The sequence below is a fragment of the Vipera berus genome (genome assembly GCF_964194415.1).
Source record: "Vipera berus genome assembly, chromosome: 3".
NCBI classification, from domain to species: domain Eukaryota; kingdom Metazoa; phylum Chordata; class Lepidosauria; order Squamata; family Viperidae; genus Vipera; species Vipera berus.
In genome coordinates, this window is record NC_138204.1 from 194,871,764 (window position 1) to 194,893,919 (window position 22,156).

A 22,156-nucleotide genomic window follows, 5' to 3' on the forward strand; every position below is an offset into this window, starting at 1 on the left:
GAAGCAACCTAGAACAAGGGGGAAATTTCCTGACAGTTAGAACAATTAATCAGTGGAACAACCTGCCTCCAGAAGCTGTGAAATCTCCAACACTGCAAGTTTTTAAGAAGAGACTGGACATCCATTTGTCTGAAATGGTATAGGATTTCCTGCCTGAGCAGGGGGTTGGACTAGAAGACCTCCAAGGTCCCTTCCAACTACTACTACTACTACTACTACTACTACTACTACTACTACTATTATTATTATTATTATTATTATTATTATTATTATTATTATTATTATTATTATTATTATTATTATTTGCACAGTCAGCCAGATGTTCAGACTGGATTTGGCATTTTTGTCTACCTATCGAGTCCTTACCAAGGACCTCGGATAGGCAGATGTGGATGTTTGATGGTATTACAGATATCATTGCAGGATGGAAGCAGTTCCTAGTAAGGCCTCCTTTTGCAATTGACTAATGGCAAATTTGTCAGTGCCAATGGTATTCAAGTGGTGCTCCAGTTGTTTTGGGATTGCACCCAAGGCGCCTATTACTATTGGTACTACCCTTGCTTGCCTTTGCAACAGTCTTTCTATTTCTGTTTGTAGGTCTTTGTATTTTGTCATCTTCTCCAGTTCTTTCTCCTCTATTCTGCTGTCTCTAGGCACTGCCACGTCCACTATCCAGACTTTTTTGTCTTTCTTATCGACAATTGTTAAGTCCGGGGTGTTATATTGCAGATGCTTGTCTGTTTGAATTCTGAAGTCCCAGAGCAGTTTAACTTTATCATTTTCTATGACTTTCTCTATTTTATGATCTCACCAGTTCTTGCTTACAGGCAAATGGTATTTCTTGCAGATCTTCCAATGCACCATTGTTGCTACTTTGTCATGCCGCTGCTTGTAGTCAGTCTGTGCAATCTTCTTGCAGCAGCTTACCAGGTGGTCCACTGTTTCTTCAGCTTCTTTGCATGTTGTTGTTGTTAGCTGCGAAGTCATGTCCGACCCATCGCGACCCTATGGACAACGTTCCTCCAGGCCTTCCTGTCCTCTACCATCTTCTGGAGTCCATTTAAGCTCATGCCTACTGCTTCATTGACTCCATCCAGCCACCTCATTCTCTGTCATCCCTTTCTTCTATTGCCCTCAATCTTTCCCAGCATTAGGCTCTTCTCCAGTGAGTCCTTTCTTCTCATTAGGTGGCCAAAGTATTTGAGTTTTAGCTTCAGGATCTGGCCTTCTAAAGAGCAGTCAGGGTTGACCTCCTCTAGGACTGACCGGTTTGATCGCCTTGCAGTCCAAGGGACTCACAGGAGTCTTCTCCAGCACCATAGTTGAAAGGCCTCAATTCTTTGGCGCTCAGCCTTTTCTATGGTCCAACTTTCACTGCCATACATTGCAACTGGGAACACCATAGCCTTGACTATACGCACTTTTGCTGACAGGGTGATGTCTCTGCTTTTTAGTGTGCTGTCTAGATTTGTCATGGCTTTCCTCCCCAGGAGCAAGCATCTTTTAATTTCTTGGCTACAGTCCCCATCTGCAGTGATCTTGGAGCCCAGGAAAATAAAATCTGTCACTACCTCCATTTCTTCCCCATCTATTTGCCAGGAATTGAGAGGCCAGATGCCATGATCTTGGTTTTCTTAATGTTTCAACTCAACTTTTGCACTCTCCTTCTTCACTCGTAACAAGAGGATCTTTAGTTCCTCTTCACTTTCTGCCATTAGAGTGGTATCATCTGCATATCTTAGGTTGTTGATATTTCTTCCGGCAATCTTAATTCCAATTTTTGATTCATCTAGCCCTGCCTTTCTCATGATGTGCTCCACATATAAGTTAAATAGGCAGGGCGACAGTATACAGCCTTGCCAAACTCCTTTCCCAATTTTGAACCAATCAGTGGTTCCATGTCCAGTTCTCACTGTTGCTTCTTGGCCCACATATAGGTTTCTCAAGAGACAAATAAGATGGTCTGGTACGCCCATCACTTTAAGAACTTGCCATAGTTTGTTATGATCCACACAATCAAAGGCTTTAGCATAGTCAATGAAGCAGAAGTAGATGTTTTTCTGGAATCTCTAGCTTTCTCCATGATCCAGCGTATGTTGGCAATTTGATCTCTTGTTCCTCCGCCTCTTCGAAATCCTGCCTGTACTTCTGGTAGTTCTCGATCCACATACTGCTGGAGTCTAGCTTGTAGGATTTTAAGCATAACTTTACTAGCATGAGAAATGAGGGCAATGGTGCAATAGTTTGAACATTCTTTGGCACTGCCTTTCTTTGGAATTGGAATGTAAACTGATCTTTTCCAATCCTGTGGCCACTGTTGAGTTTTCCAAATTTGCTGGCAAATTGAGTGTAGCACTTTTATTGCATCGTCTTTTAAGATATTGAATAGCTCAGCTGGAATAGTGTCACCTCCACTAGCTTTGTTGTTGCTCAGCTTTTCTAAGGCTCACTTCACTTCTCATTCTAGGATATCTGGCTCAAGGTCAGTGACCACCTCATTGTGATTATCAGGGATGTTAAGCTCATTCTTGTATAGTTCTTCTGTGTAATTTTGCCACCTCTTCTTAATCTCTTCTGCCTCTGTTAGGTCCCTGCCATTTTGGTCCTTTATCATGCCCATTTTTGCATTAAACGTTCCCTTCATCTCTCCAATTTTCTTGAAAAGATCTCTAGTCCTCCCTATTCTATTGTTTTCTTCTATTTCTTTGCACTGTTCATTTAAGAAGGCATTCTTATCTCTTCTAGCTATTCTCTGGAATTCTGCATTCAATTGGGCGTATCTTTCTTTTTCTCCCTTGCCTTTTGTTTCCCTCCTTTCGCCAGCTATTTGCAAAGCTTCCTCAGACAGCCATTTTGCTTTCTTGCATTTCTTTTTCTTTGGGATGGTTTTGGTTGCTACCTGTTGTACAATGTTGCGAACCTCTGTCCATAGTTCTTCAGGCACTCTGTCTATCAGATCTAATTCCTTAAATCTATTTGTCACCTCTACTGTATATTGAACAGGGATATGATTTAATTCATACCTGAGTGGCCTAGTGCTTTTCCCTACTTTCTTCAGTTTAAGCCTAAACTTTGCAATGAGAAGCTCATGGTCTGAGCCACAGTCAGCTCCTGATCTTGTTTTTACTGACTGTGTAGAGCTTCTCAATCTTTGGCTGCAGAGCATATAGTCAATCTGATTTCTGTGTTGACCGTCTGGTGATGTCCATGTGTAGAGCCGTCTCTTGGGTTGTTGGAAAAGAGTGTTTGCTATGACCATTGTATTCTCTTGACAAAATTCTATTAGCCTGTGCCCTGCTTCATTTTGTACTCCAAGGCCAAACCTGCCTGTTATTCTGATTATCTTTTGGCTTCCTACTTTAGCATTCCAATCCCCCATGATGATAAGGACATCATTTTTTGGTGTTAGTTCTATAAGGTGCTGTAGGGCTTCAGAGAACCGGTCAATTTCATCCTCTTCAGCACCGGTGGTTGGGGCATAGACTTGGACTACTGTGATATTGAATGGTTTGCCTTGGATTCGAACTGAGATTGTTCTGTCATTTTGAGGATTGTATCCCAGTACTGCTTTTCCTATTTTTTTATTGACTATGAAGGCTACTCCATTTCTTCTGAGGGATTCTTGCCCGCAGTAGTATACCTGATGGTCATCTGAATTAAATTCACCCATTCCTGTCCATTTTAGTTCGCTGATACCTAAGATGTCGATGTTTAGTCTTGTCATCTCTTGTTTGACCACGTCCAGCTTTCCTTGATTCATGGATCTTACATTCCAGGTTCCTATGGAGAAAAAATCTTTACAGCATTGGACTTTCCTTTTACCACCAGACACATCCACAGCTGAGCGTCCTTTCGGCTTTTGCCCAGTCACTTCATTCTTTCTGGCGCTACTAGTACTAGCCCTCTGCTCTTCCCCAGTAGCATATTGGACGCCTTCCGACCTGAGGGGCTCATCTTCCAGTGTCATATCGTTTTGCCTTTTGGTACTGTCCATAGGGTTTTCATGGCAAAGATACTGGAGTGGGTTGCCATTTCCTTCTCCAGTGGATCACGTTTTGTCAGAACTCTCTGCTATGACCTTTCCGTCTTGGGTGGCCCTGCACAGCATAGCTCATAGCTTCATTCAATTACGCAACCCCCTTCGCCACGACAAGGCAGTAATCAATGAAGGGGCTTCTTTGCATAGGCGGCACTTACTGTTTGTTGCTGTCTTCTCAATTTTGACTTTGTATGCATTTGTCCTTAAGGCTTGGTCTTGTGCAGCCAGAATTAGTCCCCCGGTCTCTTTCTTCAAGTTTCCTGCTCTTAGCTATTGCCAGGTCTTGTTATTATCTGCTTTGCCAGCTATTTTTTTTAATGTACTGGCCATGTAGTGCTTTGTCTTCCCATGCCTCTATTCTGTTCTTCATTTGGTCTTTCTTGTAGGCCAGTTTGGTCTCTCCAGTAGTCAGTAAGCCTTCCTGATATATTAATTTCAGTGCATCTTCATCATAGTCCTTCAGATATTCTTCCAGAGCCATTTTTACTTCTTCAACCATCTGGTGTACTTGCAGCATTCCACGTCCACCTATTTGCCTTGGTAGATAGAGTCTGTCAATGTCACTGCGTGGATGAAGGGCATGATTCATTGTCATTATTTTTCTGGTCTTCCTATCCACTGCTTTTAGTTCTGCTTGTGTCCAGTCCACTATTCCAGCTGTGTATCTAATGACTGGAATTGCCCAGGTGTTGATTGCCTTCACAGTATTTCCTCCATTGAGTTTGGACTTTAAGATCTCCTTCACTTCTTGATGTATTCACCTCTAATCTTTTTCTTGACTTCAGTGTGCTTGATGTTGTCAGCTTGAAGGATACCCAAATATTTGTAGTAATCTTCCTCATCCAGACTCTTAATGTTATTTTCATGGGGCATCTTTATTCCTTAGGTTTTCACTATTTTTCCTTGTTTGAGAGTAAGTGTGGCACATTTGTCCAAGCCAAAGTCCATTGCAATATCTTGTCTATATATACGGACAGTGTTCAGCAGCAATTCTATTTCAGATGATGTTTTTCCATACAGATTCAGATCATCCATGTAAAGGAGGTGGGATAGTTCTGGCAGATGTTTTTGATGTTTGATAGCCATGCCCTGAGTTATTCAGTATTGTTGACAGAGGAAATAACAAAGGACGCTGAGCTTGTCGATCAGAAGGTTGGCAGTTTGGCGGGTTGAATCCCGAGTGCTGCGTAACAGAGTGAGCGCCTCTTACTTGTCCCAGCTTCTGCCCACCTAGCAGTTCGAAAGCACGTAAAAATGCAAGTAGAAAAATAGGGACCACTACGGTGGGAAGGTAACAGTGTTCCGTGCGCCTTTGGCGTCTAGTCATGCCGGCCACATGACCACGGAGACGTCCTCGGACAAGCGCTGGCTCTTCGGCTTTGAAACGGAGATGAGCACCGGCCCCTAGAGTCGGAAACGACTAGCACGCGTGTGCGGGGGAACCTTTACCTTTACCTTTACCTAGTAGTGATAATAAATCTCCTTGAAATATTCCTCTCTTGATATTAACTTCTCCCAGTCTTTCACCATTGACCTGCAACTGTGTCTTCCATTGTGCCATTGATCTTTGCACAAATTTTCTGATGTTTCCACTGACTCCTGTTATTTCTAGGCACTTGATTATCCAGTCATGTGACAGAGAGTCAAATGCCTTTTTGTAATCAATCCATGCCACATTCAGGTTGGTCTTCCTTTTCATCCAGTTTTCCAAGATCATTTTGTCTATTAGGAATTGATATTTTGTTCCTCTGCTATTGGGACAGTTTCCTTTCTGCTCTGGTGGAAAGAGATTGTTTCCAACTAGATGCTGTTGGATTGCATCAGCTACCACACCAGTTAGCAATTTGAAAGTTGTTTGTAAGCAGGTAATTGGCCTGTAGTTGCCTGGTGTTGCCCCTTTTGCTGGATTTTTCATTATTAGGTAGGTTTTCCCAGTTGTTAGCCACTTTTCAATTTCTCCTCCTTGTAGTATATTGTTGAACTGCTTGGCAATGAGTGGGTACATAACAGTTAGATGTTTCAACCAAAACCCATGCAGTTCATTCTCAAACCTCGTCCGGAGAGCAGGAGATTCAAGCAACCGAGACGAAAGCTGAGTTTCCAAAACGGTTTAATAAGCAAAAGCAAACGATCTTCAAACGGAACAAAGCCAGCGTTGGCTGCTACCCGCATCCAACGCTGTTAAATACACATTGCATGTAGACACCCACGCCCCACCCAGCCGCACCCACTTCCGCCCATCCCCTACTTAACTCCCGTTTCTCCCAAACACCTTCCTTTGCGACACGCCCCGCCACCCGGCACCCTCTATCTCCCAGGTGAGTCTTCTCGCGAACGCTTGTCCCATCGCCGCCAGTCACCACCCCCACCCCCGTCCCTGCTCCCGGCACCTTCCCTCCTGTTGCGGACACACCTCTGCCCTGCTGCTTGGCCCCCCCTCGCAAGGCTGGCAAGCCCCCAGTCCTTTCTCGATGTGAACGGGCTCCGCTGCCGAGGGCCCCGCCCGCCAGCGCTGCAGGGGCCGAGTCACCATCTGGACTGGGCCCATGGTCCTGCGAGGCCACCGTAGCCGGCAGGGCGGAGCTGAGGCCAGGACCCTGCGAGGCCACCGTAGCCAGCAGGGCGGGGCCGGGTTGCACGATGCGCATGCGCACTGTCGAGACTTCAGCCGGCTCGGCAGTCATGCGTGGAGGCCGTTGTTGCTGCCGCAGCTGATGGGCACTCTCCCGACCCGAGCCGTTGGGCATTCTCTCGGCCCGAGCCCCAGGAGCGGAAGAAACCGGCGCCGGTGAGTGTCGCGCCTGTGGCGCCGCTGGGCGTCGAGCCCGCGGGGCGCGACATGCCGCCCCTCCTACCAGGGCCCCTCCTGCAGGGGAAGACACAAGAGGTAAGCAATCGTCCACCCTGTCCGCGGTGTTCCCCCGTCCTCCCCTCGGCTTACCAGGGTGCAACCGGTGAAATGCCCGCACCAACCAAGGAGCATGAACATTTGCATCCCCCACCCACGTCGCCTCCTCCACAGGATATCCCTTCCACCTGATTAGGTACTGGACGCCCCCCCTATAAACCCTGGAGTCAAGGATCTCTTGGACCTCATAATGGTCGCCATGGGTGGGCCCAGGCCCACCCTCCCCCACTGCCGTTGCGCCTGAGGTGGCAGGCTTCAGTAGGCTACTGTGGAACACTGGGTGAAGTTTGCCTAGGATCTTCGGTAGTCGTAGCCGTACTGTTACGGGGTTAATTACCTGTACCACCCGGAATGGTCCGATGTATTTGGGCCCTAGCTTTTTACAGGGAACCTGGCCACGTAGATACTTAGTAGACAGGTAGACCAGGTCCCCCACCTTCGGGACTGCGAACGCTTTTCACTTCTTATCAGCCTGCTCCTTATTCGTTATCGCAGCCCGCTCCAACGCTTTTTTCACTGCACCCCAGGCCCCCTCAATCTGCCTCATCCATTCCTGTGGCTGACAGGGGTCCTCGTGCCCCGGGCTGCATTTGGGGATGGGGACAAAATCGTTACCCATAACCACTTTGAAGGGGGAAAACCCCGTACTGCTATGTACAGCGTTGTTATACGCTACTTCCGCAAACGCTAAAAGATCCACCCAGTTGGTTTGCTGGTACGATACGTAGCAACGTAGATACCGCTCAACGGCAGCATTGGCTCGTTCTGCTGCGCCATTGGTGCTAGGGTGGTACGCCGTACTGAGTCCTTGGGTTGACCCGATGAATGTAACAAACTCTTTCCAGAAACGCGCCGTGAACTGTACTCCCCTGTCCGAAATGATACGGCGTGGTACCCCATGTAGACGGTAGACGTGAGTTACAAAGAGCCAAGCCAATCGACGTGCTGAGGGCAACCCTTTACAGGGAATAAAGTGGGCCTGCTTAGAAAATAAGTCCACCACTGTCCAAATAACATTATGGCCCTTACTTTCGGGTAACTCAACAATGAAGTCCATGGCTATATCCTGCCATGGACGAGTAGGGTCGGCCACCCTCTGTAGGAGGCCCAAAGGTTTTCCCACCATAGGCTTTGTGGTAGCACAAACGTGGCATCGCCGCACATAGTCCTCCACCGTTTTTGTCATGTGTGGCCACCAAAATTGCCGACGTGCCAAATGCAGGGTCTTCAGAAACCCATAGTGTCCAGCTTGCTTGGTGTCGTGACACCGATACAGCACTCGTTCCCGTAAAGGGGCTGGTACATAAATGCGGGTCCCATGCCAAGCTAAGCCATCACGCATGGCCACGAACTCTGGGTGGGCCTGTAGCCAGGTATCCCCCTGAAGGGCCTTCGTAAGGTCTTCACAGAACTCGTCCTGCGCTGCTAGAGCGGTGTCCCCCTCCTGACCTGGACCTTCGGTAGGCACAAGCGCTTGTACAACGTCCTCCCTCTTCCCTTCAAACTGCGGCATACGCGACAGCGCGTCCGCCAGGAAGTTTTTCCCCCCCGGAACATACTTCAATGTGAAGCGGAATCGACGGAAGTACAGTGCCCACCGTACATGCTTGGGGGACAGCCGTCGGGGTGTCTGCAACGCCATCAGATTCTTATGATCCGTCCACACCTCAAACGGGTGGACAGCCCCCTCCAAGTGATGTCGCCACAGCTCCAATGCCCAGCGTACCGCAAAAGCCTCCTTCTCCCATATTGCCCAGGCACGCTCTGCAGGAGACAATTTTTTAGACGCATAGGCACATGGTTGAAGTACCCCGTCGTTGTTGCGTTGAAGAAGGACGGCTCCGAGGGCAACGTCGCTTGCGTCGGCTTGGACCACGAAAGGCAGGGCAGGGTTTGGGTGTCGTAAGATCGGTTCTTTAGCAAAAAGAGCTTTTAACGTATCAAAAGCTCGTTGGCACTCTGCAGTCCACCCCACCCGTAATCCGGGACGTGGTTGCACTGTTAGCTGTCGTGTGCGAAGAAGGTCCGTAAGTGGCAGGGCTATGGCCGCAAAACAGGGTATGAATTGGCGATAAAAGTTCGCGAAGCCTAGAAACCCTTGCAACTGCCGCCGTGTCCGCGGGGCCTGCCACTGCTGGATGGCCTCCACCTTTTTTGGGTCCATTTCCACCCCCCCTGCAGAGATTCTGTACCCCAAGTAATCGAGTTGCTGCCGATGGAACTCGCACTTGGACAGTTTCACAAAGAGCCGTGCGTCCCGCAATTTAGTTAACACCCGCCTAACCAAGGCGACATGCTCCTCCATCGTCTCGGTGTAAACCAGGATGTCGTCTAGGTAAACCAAGACCCCACGATATAAGAATTCATGCAAGACCTGGTTAATCAATTGCATGAAGACGGCAGGGGCACCCTGTAGCCCAAACGGCATCACCCTAAACTGGAAACTTCCCAGAGGACAGTTGAACGCCGTCTTCCACTCGTCCCCTGCTTTGATTCGGACACGATAATAGGCCTCCCTGAGGTCCAGTTTGGTAAAGACCCGGCCTTTAGCCAGGTGGGTCAACAGGTCTTTCATTAGTGGGAGCGGGTAAAGGTGCTCAACGCACACCGCGTTCACACCGCGATAGTCCACGCACAGTCTAAGCCCACCATCCTTTTTCTCGCGGAACAGCACGGGCGCCGCCATCCTAGACCGTGCTGGCTGGATGAATCCCTGCTCCAGGTTCTTGTCGATGTACCGCCGGAGTTCCTGCATTTCTTTCGGGGACATAGCGTACATCCGGGGTTTTGGTAGCTTAGCACCCGGTTCCAGCTCAATGGCGCAATCCGTGGAGCGATGAGGTGGTAGCGTGTCGCACTCTCGTTCATCGAAGACGTCCAACAGGTCGGAGTATTCGCGGGGTACCTGAGCCTCTTGCGCTAACCCACCCGCACAGGCCCTCTCTCGTTCCCCCGTGTGTAGTGGTCCCAGAAATGCATGCTCTCGCGGAGGCTGTGGGCCCAACCCCAACCGGAGATGGCGGCAACCCCCCTCCCACCAGATCGTAGGGCCCCACCGATCCAACCATGTGAGCCCCAGAATAACTGCCTCGGTCATAGAAGGCACCACTATAAACCGCAAAGTCTCCCAGTGATCGCCCATCTCCAACCGGATTGGTTCAGTGACGTGAGTGACAGGTTCCCCCCCAAAAGAGACCCATCCACCTGCTGAAAGCGTAGAGGGCTAGTTAGCCGCCTCACCGTAACCCCCAGTCCTACTACCACCGCTTGGCTCATTAGGCACCGTGTGCTACCTGAGTCAACGAGGGCTTTATATGCTTTCCTCTGACCGGTGCGGGGACTAACCAGCACCACAGGGAATACGAAGGGACAGACCGGAGCACTTACCATTGGGTCTTCGTCTAGACCCTGTTCCTCTGGATTCTCGTACGGTGGGGGCTGTGTTTCCACCGGCGTCTCCACCCGAACAGGAGCAGTTGGTCTGGAGACATCTCCGCCTAGCTGGTGAGCGGCCCGTGTCCGCTCCATGGATCTCCGGGTTCCGGTCCCGCGTGCTGGGGAGGCAGAAGGGGCTGGCCGGGCAGGAGGCAGAGGACAATCGACTGCCCGGTGTCCTGGCTGGTCACATCTGAAACACCTCAGGACAGCCCGTGCTGGCTGGGAGGAAGGCCGTGTAGACGCCGCCACAGATGGCTCTTCCACTTTCGTCTTCTCGGCTGGCCGTCGGCTTCCAGAAGGAGGTTCGAACCGGCCTTGCACGTCCTGCAAACCCACGTCCAGCTCCACGGCTACACGGTACCACTCCTGCAGTCGCGCTGGAACGCCGCGGACCACACAAGCCCGGCGGAGAGCCCCGTCCAAGCCAGCCCTAAAATGGTGGACAAGAAGACGCTCCGGCCATGAACGCAACTTCCTGGCCACCTTACGGAACTCCCTCACGTACTCCACCGCGGCTCTGCCTCGCTACCGTAGGGAAAGGATGTCGGCTTCGGCCCGCTGCACCCGGGAAATGTACTCGAAACGAGTCCGCAACGACTCCAAAAACAGGCCAACATCCCCAAGCTCCCGAGCGTGGTCACTGTATAAATCGGCTGCCCAAGCCGCTGCTTCCCCTTGCAGGCAAGCTGTTACTGCCACTACCATAGCCCGCTGGGACACGTAAGCCTGGGCATACTGGTCCATATGTCCTATCACCTGGCCCAGGAACATCGCCAGGCGGTCAGGGTGGCCATCATAAGTAACTGACAAAGGTGGAGGTCCCCATACCACTCCGGGTCCCCACGAAGCCACTTGCGGGCCCAGCACCGGAGAAGCTCCAACTAGCCGTGTCGTCGACTGACCAGGCCTATCGTCCGTCCCTGACCACATCCCTGCAACACCTCGCCTACAGGAGCAGAACCCTCACAAGGCATGCCAAGACCAGGTTGGTTCTGGTGGGATGGCGCATCCAGAGGAGAATGGGTTGGCGCAGCCCGTCCCGCCGGAGCCCCGGCAGGGGACCATTGGCCTGGCTCTTGGCCACCAGCCTCCCCGAACCTGGTCCGCAGAATGTCCATAGTCCGGTTGCCTGGGGTGGTGGAATAACTCCACTCCTCCCCCTCTTCCTCCACAAGGCACCGCTCCCTCCACACCGACGAAGGACCCCTCAGCCGGGGTTCGTGGGCCTCCTCGTATCCTCTATGGCCCAGGGCAAGGCCCGGCCTCCTCCCTCTGCCGAGGCCCTGGCCCCCTGCCTCCCTTGGCTCCACCATGCAATCCTCGAGTAACGATGGCCGCTGCCTAGGCCGAACCGCCGGAAGCACAACCTCCCCCACATCCACTGTCCTGGAGGAGGCTACACCAGCCCCGGCCCCCATCTCAGGCCCGACCTCTTTCTCAGAAGCAGCCGCCGAGGCGGGCCCCTGCAATCCCTCCGCCATACAACTCACCCAGTTGTCGCTTGGAAGGAAAAATGAAAGGGTGGCAACGCTGGCTTTCTCTCAAACCTCGTCCGGAGAGCAGGAGATTCAAGCAACCGAGACGAAAGCTGAGTTTCCAAAACGGTTCAATAAGCAAAAGCAAACGATCTTCAAACGGAACAAAGCCAGCGTTGGCTGCTACCTGCATCCAACGCTGTTAAATACACATTGCATGTAGACACCCACGCCCCACCCAGCCGCACCCACTTCCGCCCATCCCCTACTTAACTCCCGTTTCTCCCAAACACCTTCCTTTGCGACACGCCCCGCCACCCGGCACCCTCTATCTCCCAGGTGAGTCTTCTCGCGAACACTCGTCCCATCGCCGCCAGTCACCACCCCCACCCCCGTCCCTGCTCCCGGCACCTTCCCTCCTGTTGCGGACACACCTCTGCCCTGCTGCTTGGCCCCCCCTCGCAAGGCTGGCAAGCCCCCAGTCCTTTCTCGATGTGAACGGGCTCCGCTGCCGAGGGCCCCGCCCGCCAGCGCTGCAGGGGCCGAGTCACCATCTGGACTGGGCCCATGGTCCTGCGAGGCCACCGTAGCCGGCAGGACGGAGCTGAGGCCAGGACCCTGCGAGGCCACCGTAGCCAGCAGGGCGGGGCCGGGTTGCACGACGCGCGTGCGCACTGTCGAGACTTCAGCCGGCTCGGCGGTCGTGCGTGGAGGCCGTTGTTGCTGCCGCAGCTGATGGGCACTCTCCCGACCCGAGCCGTTGGGCATTCTCTCGGCCCGAGCCCCAGGAGCGGAAGAAACCGGCGCCGGTGAGTGTCGCGCCCGTGGCGCCGCTGGGCGTCGAGCCCGCGGGGCGCGACATTCATCTTTACCTGGTGCTGACCATTTTTTGATCTTCCTTGCTCTTTTTTCTACCATTTTCGTTGTTATTACTAGTTCTTTCATTTCTACTTCTGTTTTATTTGCATCCACCTCTTTTAACAAATCCGCATCCTTGTTGTGTTTCTTTGGGTTATCCCATATCTGCTTCCAGAACTGCACTGTTTCTTCCTTGTCAGGTACTGACTGATTCATTGCAGTTTCTCCATTTATGGATTGGTAGAAACGTTTCTGATTGGATTGAAATTGGAGGTTCTGCCTATAATTTGCAATTCGAGCTTCATATCTACTGATTTTCCTGGATATAGCTGTTATTTGCTGCTTTATTATTTCCAGTGCTTCCTTGATCTTCCTTGTTTCTAAGTGGTATTTCTTGATTAGGTATTCTTTGTCTTCTTATTCTTCAGCTTCTTTTCTTTCATCTGTTCTAGTTTGCTTGCATGTGATCTTAACTTGCTGATCTTATTTTCTAGTCTAACCTTCCTTTTTTGTAGTGCACTGTTTGTTTTTCTTCTTTTCTGATTTTGCATCCCAGGTATTCAGTTATAACTGCAGCTGTGCTGTACATTAGTTGGTTTGTTTCTTGCAGTGAATTGGTGCTTATACTTGATATTGCAGTATTTGCATCTTTTAATGCTTGTGCTAGCTATTTCTTTGGAACAAGCTTCAATGCAGCCAGCCTTATTCTGTTGTTTTTATGCTGTTATGTATGCTCAGTTATTCTTTGTTTCAATTCTTTTATTTCTTTAGTTAGAGGGCTTTGTTCTTCCTGAGGAAGAGGTGCCTGGTTTCCAAATGAGAACAGTTGTATATCTCTGCTAGATTCCTTCACTGCCAACTCCCCCTGGCTTGCCTCTACATTCTGAATTACTTCTGGCAAGGCTTTGATTTCTTTGCCCTGGGTAAACCTGGGTAAACCTTTGCAGTTCGTCCAATTCTGTTTCTGTGAATACTTTATTTTGTATTATAAATTGGCGTTGATATGTTAGTCTCGGTTCTGTTATTTCTGATTCTGTATGTTGTTCTTTCCAGAACTGGTGCATTCGTTTTAGATATCCTCTTCTTGTTGGACTTGATCTGTAATAACAGATCATTATTTCTTTGATTTCAATCACTGTGTATTTGCGACGGGTAAACACCTTTTCTTCCAGTAGTTATGCAGCTGCTCGCCCTGGATGCTCAGCCAACAGTCCTGAGTCCTGTAACCCATTTTTCACCAGATATTCAGGAATTCCAACATCTAGCACGGACCTTGTTAACCCAGGCAACATCCGAGCCGGTATGGCATTCTGAAATTTATGACTCACCATATTTTTTATGGGAGAGATGGTCTTTGTCTGACTCCTCTGATGAGACCTGTCCAGTATGGTTGAACCTCTGGCATAGCTCTCATCTTCCTCAGAGTTCATCATCATCATCATCATCATCATCATCATCATCATCATCATCATCATCACTGTTGTTGTTGTTGTTGTTATTAATCATTGCACAGTCAGCCAGAAGTTCAGACTGGATTTGGCATTTTTGTCTACCTATCAAATCCTTACCAAGGACCTGGGATAGGCAGATGTGGATGTTTGATGGTATTATAGATATAGTCGCAGGATGGAAGCAGTTCCTAGTAAAGCCGGCTTTTGCAATTGACTAATTCCGAATTTGTCAATGCCAATAATGTTTAAGTATATTATTATTATTATTATTATTATTATTATTATTATTATTATTATTATTATTATTATTATTATTATTATTATTATTATTATTATCATTATCATCATCATCATCATCATCATCATCATCATTATATCATCCTATCAGAATCAGGTGGGTTTCCTGTTTGGGTGCCTTTATACATATATTCACACTCACCGGTCCAGGATTCTTGACCTATCAATGCTTTGCCAGTACTTCAGCCAACTTCAGTGTTCTTAAGTAAGGCATAGTATCTGGAATATTAATTTAAGATCCACTTCTGCTTCCTTTGTGCATGACTTGCCCAAAAAGATAGCATTGCCCACTCACTGAATAAGTTGATCCAGACCTTTCAATTAACATGTTAAGGTGCCAGTAGATTCCAACATTTTAGTAAGGTATGAAAACTCCTGCACTGCATCTTTCTAGGACCAGAGATACTAATGTTTTTTTTCTGTTTTTGTTTTCATGCTGGTAATCAAGAATGTGTTTATGTAGTGGGGGAAAATGAAAAAAAGAATCTAGCTGGATCAAACCAATGTCTCATATGTTCTAGTATGCTATTTTATATGGTGGCCTACCAGAGGAATTCTGGAAACTCATAACCACAGATAGAAAAGCAATGGCTTTGTTCTATTATTGCTCAATAGCATCTTGTACTTAAAATATGCTGCCTGGACTATGAAGACAGTATGCAGCCATAGGTAGGCCAGGCTTTTGTGAATTTGTGTTTCCTCTTAAAACCTGAAAAAGATGGCTCTCAGTATGCATTCATTGCAAAAGACAGTGAATTTGATGATTTACAAGTTTTGTGTAAAGGATTTTTTGTTTGTCAGTCCTGAATGGTCCCTCGGTTAATTTCCATGAATGTGTATGAGTTCAAACTAGGCACTCACTCTGGTTCATGTTTTCCACACCATTAATTATTTTATATATCTCTCTTTTCATACCTCTATTTTCATGCCTCTCCTTATCAAATCTCCAGCTTCAGAATATGTTCAGATGTGGTACTATTTTTCAAGTACAATAGATTCATATAACTATATTGGATGCTTCATTCTCAGTTCCATTCCTAATAAGTCATCCAAATGAATTGTCCTAGTAATTCTCTTCTAAATATTAATTTGATCTTTTTATAGCCGTCATATATTGCTTAACATTTTCATTGAACTAGCCACAATAAGTCCATGATCAATTTCTTTAAATTAGCCATTGCAGCTCAGATTTGTTTGTCCCAATGTGCACACTTCTTATTTTATTATTTTATTTGTGATTTTGAGCCCACTTTGGAGCTATTATTATTTTACTTTCTTGAACAATTGTTAACAATTACTAATTGTCACTAGCAACTATGGGCAGACTGTTATTTACCAAATAGCACAAAGTCCAACATCAGTCCTATCCAGTCCTATTCTTTGCACATCTTTCCAGTATAAAAATTGTCATTTATTCCTTCTCTTAGGTCCCGTTTTTGAACTAGGTGCTAATTTCTGAAACCAGGTTCATTCTCTCCAGAAAATGGGTACCAGGGCTTTTTTTAAAAAAAAATCTGAAAAGCAATTTTTCCCAAGTGGGAACATAGCTTTCTTTAGCAAGAATTAGTAAAATAAAAAAGCACAAGAATTACAGCAAGTGGACTACATTTCAGTTTAAAACCAACGTAGCTCATTGGGAGTGGAGATTTTGAGTGCCCCCCCCCCCGGTTGTATGGTATACTGGAAGGGAAGGAAGCTCTTCACTGAGCCACGGTGGTGCAGTGGTTAGAATGCAGTATTGCAGGCTAACTCTGCTGACTGCCAGAAGTTTGGCAGTTCCAGTCTCACCTGCTCAAGATTGACTCAGCCTTCCATCCTTTTGAGATCAGTAAAATGAGTACCCAGATAGTTGGGGGACAATATGCTGACTCTGTAAAACCATTTAGAGCCTTGGTGGAGCAGTGGGCTAATGCCTCCTTAAGTAACACCAGCTGCCTGCAATTAGTGCAGGTTCGCATCCCACCAGGCTCAAGGTTGACTCAGCCTTCCATCCTTCCGAGGTAGGTAAAATGAGGACCCAGATTGTTGGGGGCAATTAAGCTGACTTTGTAATAATGCTGCTTGGGGGGTGTATGAAAGCCCTAATAAGCAGGCATATACATAGAATGAAGGCTACTGCTAAGCTTGTAAGCCGCCCTGAGTCTTCGGAGAAGGGCGGGATATAAATGGAATTAAAATAAATAAAAATAAAATAAAATAAATTTAGTGAAGCGGTATATAAGTCTAAGTGCTATAGCTATTACTATTTTAATATAACTGCTTCAGGTAGTTTATAAAATGGTGAACTGAACTTTTGTCAGTCTGAGAAGCAATTCTTACATGGAAACAATTTTAAATAAAAATTATTATTTCATTAGAGTATAATTTGTCACATCTGGGACTTTGACTTAGTATTTTATTGGAATATGGTAATACTGTTTAGTGATAAATCCCCTTTGTTTTAGGCTGTTAGAAAACAACAAGGATTCTTTTAACTTCAAAAGGAAAAGATACTTTTCAGAACTAATATGTGCTATTGTTCTAGAGATTTTTAAAACCTATAGTGCAAAAATTTCAAATACTGTTTTGAAGCCATCACTTTCACATTGGATGCTGTTAAGTAGAAATAACTTTAATTGATGCAGTCAGGCTTACAAAAGCTGCTTTCAATTGCTTTTGAAAGAATATACATAGTACTAAGTTATAGATTCTACCTTATGGTGCCACAAGCTTAAAAATAATGTTTGTGCACAAATCTGTTTTAAAAAAATGTAGTAAATCTGTAGATTTTTGTTACTGCAGAACATTAGGGGAAATATAAATAGGGCCAATCCATGACACATTTTTTCCTCTGTCTCCATGGAATTCAGGGTACTTGATTTCTGTCACTATTTTCTTAATAGCAACCTGGTAAGAGGGTTTAGGCTAGAGGCAGTAACTAATTCCAAGTCACTCAGAAATATTTGTGGCATAGTCAGAATACAGCCTTAGATCCTAATTCTGATTCAATATTATAAACAATGCAGCACATTAAAACAGCATTCTTGATTTTTAAGCAGTACTGTATATTTATTTGGAGTACTGTAATGGCAAGAGATTATTTTATTGACATATAAAAGTAATTTAATTAAAATTAACACTAGATGTAATAATGCTGTGCTTCCTTTAAAATGATTTGGGAAAAGTGCTTTAGAACTTGCTTCAGTGAGAGAGCAGGATCTCTATGTTGTTCACTAAAGCAGCCACATTTGCTGAGGCATAGATTGTGTTGCTTTCTTACTAATGAGGTTTAGTGATTGGATGAAAATATTAAGTTTATTTTCCCTAAATGTTTTTGGGAAGAAAGATAGTAAAAAAACCCATTTTTTCATGATGAATTCCTATTTGATATTCTCACTATATTTGAAAGGAATTATATTATATATACTCACTTTCTAGGTATACTCACTTTCTAGTGTGAGATTCATGAGCACTCAGACTTTTCACTGGAAAACCTGGTGTCACAAAGAAAAATATTACTTCATGATTTAACAATTAGAGAAGAGGGGAAGAAGTCCCTAACAGAAGAATAATCCGTATACAGGGAAAAAGTAAAATTTATTAACAAATAGTGCTGATGCTGCAAACAATCACAAAGACAAAGAATAAACATGCTCTTCATATTGTTAGCAATAAACTCCCTAACTATTCCAGCTAGGTCTCTGCAGGGGAATAAATCTCTCTAATTGGGCAGAGATCAAGTCAATTGGGCAGTTATAGAAACATTGGGTTGTTAGTTGGTCAATCTCTTGCTGATTGAATATAAAAATTGGCATATTTGCTGGTTAGGCTTTCTAAAAGCTCTTCCTGTCCTTCTGCTCAAAGGACTCAAGAAATGGAGCTGAGATAACAATCCTCCTTGCAACTTGCCTTGATATGAAATTTGCTCTTTTGTTAAACGATGTAATTTGGGGGTTGTGGCCTTGCAGCTACTAGGAAAAGTGAGGAGCAGAAACAAAGTAGAATCCAGTTGACTAGAATATTCTGCCAAGTTTTAACCCAACAGGTCTGTGGTACAGACTACTAGGCCAGACTAATGGTCTGTTAGTAATTTCTACCATTAAAATTCAGTTATAAGACTATCTAAGATTCTTTTGAGCTTTAAGTCTGTGAAAATGGTAGTTTTCACAGAATTGATCACAGTAATTCAATCTGGAATAAACAGTGTCAGAGGCACTATTACGTCCTATTTGGAAATTAGCACTGGAGCTTAGGCCACTTAGCTGATATTACTTCCCTTAATTAGTAACCCATCTAGACTGTTTTCTAAGATAGCTTGGTGGTCCCTGTGAAAGTCAGATCACCCTGGTCTCCACAACATAGGGATGCTTATCTATGATAGGCTTTTTCTTTAGGGGTAATATATAGTTAGGCTTCTCCAATTTCTAAGGGTTTCTTCAAAGGACTTGAAGTTTTCCCCTGGGATTACAAATGTTGACTCTGATGGTGCTTAGAAGACTGCAGCAGGTCCTTGCATATTGTTGCTCCAGTAGCTTACCAAATTCAGTGGGCATTCAGGTTTGCCACTTTATCCTATACCATCACTTAAAGATAGTAATTGGGATTAGAATTTCTATCACTAAGCAATGTGATTGCAAAATGCAATGTCATATGACTATCATTCAGCGATGGAAATTCCGGTACTTCCAGTTGCTCTCATTAAGTAAATCCCATGCTGTTAAGTGCAACATCATATGTCACATTTGCAACTTCCTGCCAACTTGCTTGTAGGAAATTGGCAAAGAAAGTTCCAAATGGCAATCAAATGGCCTCAGAACACTGCAGTATCATAATTGTGAGCCAGTAACTGAGAACCTGGCTCATGACCACCTGACTGGACTGCAGGGATGTTTCAACTCTGTGTGAGAATCAGTCATAAGTACCTCTTGTTCAGCACCACTGTAAGTTTGAATGGTCAGTGGGAGGATCACCTGTATCAACTATTCTGGGATTGTTCTATCAAAAAAGACTTATTCCAGTTCAAGTGTTGAGCCAAAAACTGACAATTATTTACATAGCCTGCTACTGAGTGCATCCCTGGTGTTGCTTCTTGACATACTAATTGTTTGTGAGTGGTGAGATAAAATCTTCACTCTTGTTTTCAATTTTATGATGAATTTGTGAAAATTATTCAGTGGGTGCTCCAGTGAAACAGCAGACTAGCCCATTTAACAGCTGGCCCAGATAGCACACTGTGTGAGCCAACAATGTGAGGACTCATATAAAAATTGTACTGTGCCAGAAATGCTGGGAGTCAGTCTAGGGATCTATCAAATTTCTTTCAATTGGTTTCAGGACATTTGTAATGTGAAAATGTTATAGTTGCACAATGTAAATACTAAGTGAGCTGACAAAGTTTTTCTGAGTTTTTTCTGCAAGCAAAAGTTTCAATTTGGTTGCAAAAACAGAAAGGAACAATGTTGTGTATGTAAATAGTTATTAATAAGGAATTAGCTGATTGCAGAATAGCAGGGTTTTTGAGCGGGAGATCCAGGTGCAATCATTGGTTGCAATAACCTAGGAGCGGGAAAATAAGCTCCATTGATTGGTTACAGTTCTAACACTTTCCCTATAAAAGACTGCAACAATTGACAGTTGACAGTTGACCTTGTGTATTCAATAAACTTGTTCGTTGTTAAACCACTCTGAGTCCTCGTCTGTCAGAACCTAACAATTGGCGACGAGGATGGGATAGACAGAAGACCAGAGATTCGGTGGAATTGTCGCGGGAAGGCGGCAAATTCAGAACGAGTAATAGTCAACCGAGCGGCCGCGGCAGAATAAAAAAAAAAAAAAAATTCTCCGAATGGCGCAAATCGGGTCATTGAAGGAATTCGACCCAAACTTCCCCGAGGATTGGGAAGAATACATCGGACAAGTCGAAGGGTTCCTGTTAGTGAACGGGATCACAGACGACCGTAAAAAAGCGGCTGCATTATTGACGATTTGCGGCACGCCGGTCTACCGAATCGCTGTCGGACTGTGTCAACCGCAACCGGTCTCAAGCGTGCCATACGCCGACCTTCTAGCCAAACTTAAGGTCCACTTTACACCTAGAAGATCTGAACTCTTCTGGAGGCGCATTTTCGAGAAGAGGAACCAGAGGCCGGGAGAGTCAATGCAGAAGTTTGTCGCTGCTGTCAGGGAAGCCGCAGTACGTTGCAAATACGATAATTTAGAAATAAGAATTAGGGACCGAGTGGTACTGGGCTTGCGTGACGAGCAGCTACAGAACAGAATAATCGCCAAACCCACTGGCGATCTACAGGAAGTTATTGACGAACTTTTAACTTACGAGTCCACTGGGTATCGCGACCCCCCCCGCAACAGCATGGCACCGGCGTCCGAGATCAACCAAGAGGGCTATGTGGACTGCGGGGAGGTGGACCAGCAGTGGGAAGAAGATATCGCTGAAGTTTCCAGGCGATTTGGAAAATTGGCGCCAAGACAACCCAGAAGTGAGGGGCTTGAACCTGCTCGCCGGCAACAACCCGCAACTTCGCAAAGACAGGCGTCGGGGACGCAACGACCATGGCGGGACACCGCAACCAGACCACGCGACGCGGACAACCAGAAACGGTGCGGTAGCTGCGGAGGCAACCATCCCCGCACCTCGTGTCGATTCCGTACCGCAAAGTGCAGGGCATGCGGCAAGACCGGCCACATCCAGGCCATCTGCAGGAGCCGTGTTCGCGACAACCGCGTTCAAGAAGTCGATGCGTGGGCCGAGGGTAAGGTAGCCCCTTGTTCCAGTGGCAAGGAGACCCCTAAACCCTGGGTTAAAATTCCACATCTAGGGGAGGTGGCGCGTGTCAGCCGGAGGAGACAAGGAAAGGGTTACAATTTTCCTGGAGGAAAATTAAAAATCACAGTCTATCTGCAAGGGGTCCCTTGCAGAATGGAAATAGACTCCGGGGCTTCAGTGTCGATAATTTCCACTGAAACCCTTGAGAGGATCGAACAAATAAGTGGAAGGAAAATTCCACTTAATTCAACAAATATCCAATTAACGGATTTCCAAAAAAGCCCCATAAAAATAAAAGGAAAGATCAGCCTTAGCGTTAAATTTAAGGGATTTAAGGGAGTCTTAGAACTAATAGTTACGGAGGGACATAGGACTAGCTTAATTGGGGTTAACTGGTTCCCTGCCCTGGGCATTTGGATTGGGGGGATAAATTCAGTAATTAAAAATAAGACCCTCGAATCAGTCTGCAATGAATTTGCAGACGTATTCGACGGATCTCTGGGTAGGTACAAAGGACCCCCAATTAAATTTAACCTAGACCCCTCTGTAAAACCAATCAGGCTTAAGGCCCGAAGGGTACCTTTCGCCCTAAAGGGAAAAATCGAGGCCGAGCTCGACAGGCTTGTAGGCCAAGGGGTATTAGAACCTGTTGAGGGTGGCCTATGGGAAACGCCGATTGTCACACCCCTCAAACCCAATGGGGATGTGAGAATCTGCGCGGACTATAAGGCCACCCTGAACATTGGAATGAAAAAGCATGCTTACCCGGTCCCGACGGTGAAGCAGGTCCTCGCCACGATCCAGGACGGCGCCATGTTTGCCAAGTTAGACTTGGCGCATGCGTACTTACAGTTGACTGTTTCTGAGGAGGCTGCAGAGGCACAGAAAATTGTTACCCACAAGGGGGCGTTCCGGGTCCACAGACTG

At 46.5% G+C, this 22,156-nt stretch overlaps 1 protein-coding gene across 22 annotated transcripts in view; it reads left to right on the forward strand.

Annotated features, from left to right (window-relative positions):
• RIMS2 (regulating synaptic membrane exocytosis 2) overlaps nucleotides 1-22,156 on the forward strand; it is a gene marked incomplete at both ends in the record, with an annotated part of 289,996 nt that overhangs the window by 171,311 nt on the left and 96,529 nt on the right. The gene's annotated exons all lie outside the window — the stretch shown is intronic.